Here is a 538-nt window from a genome sequence, read left to right as displayed (position 1 = left end):
AGTATTTTGACTATAAAAAATGTTAAAGATAAAATATGTTTTATGTATATTTAATAGATATGAAAACTAGTTTGATGTATTGATATTTACGTCCTATGAAGTACTCAATAAAATGCCCATGTTCCTGGAGGCTGAAGCAATTGAACAAGAATGCAACAGTTGTAAAACCACGAGGTGTTCATGTCATTATGGAAAAAATGTACCCTTGCAGGTGTGGTCACGACGTCATGGAAGGGGGTGGGGTCATGACGCCATGGAAGTAAATTATAACGCATCTTTGCATGGTGTGGTAATGACGTCACAGAAGTAAACCAAACCCACGTGTAACATGATGACAGCATGAATTGCTGGTTCTTTGTGGACGGCAGCCGACAAGGGGGTGTAGACCGCGGTAGCATATTATCCAATTAACTCCTCCTGATAACCTAGGAGGAAAGTTGCTGCATTCTTTAGATTACGATCTCAATTGAGGTTAAACGGTCTCCAAGGTTATGACAATATTTTAAGACAATATTATATCTACCACTACTACTACAAC

This window comes from Penaeus monodon, chromosome 15 (assembly GCF_015228065.2).
Source record: "Penaeus monodon isolate SGIC_2016 chromosome 15, NSTDA_Pmon_1, whole genome shotgun sequence".
Classification (NCBI taxonomy): domain Eukaryota; kingdom Metazoa; phylum Arthropoda; class Malacostraca; order Decapoda; family Penaeidae; genus Penaeus; species Penaeus monodon.
This window is presented reverse-complemented; position numbering follows the sequence as displayed.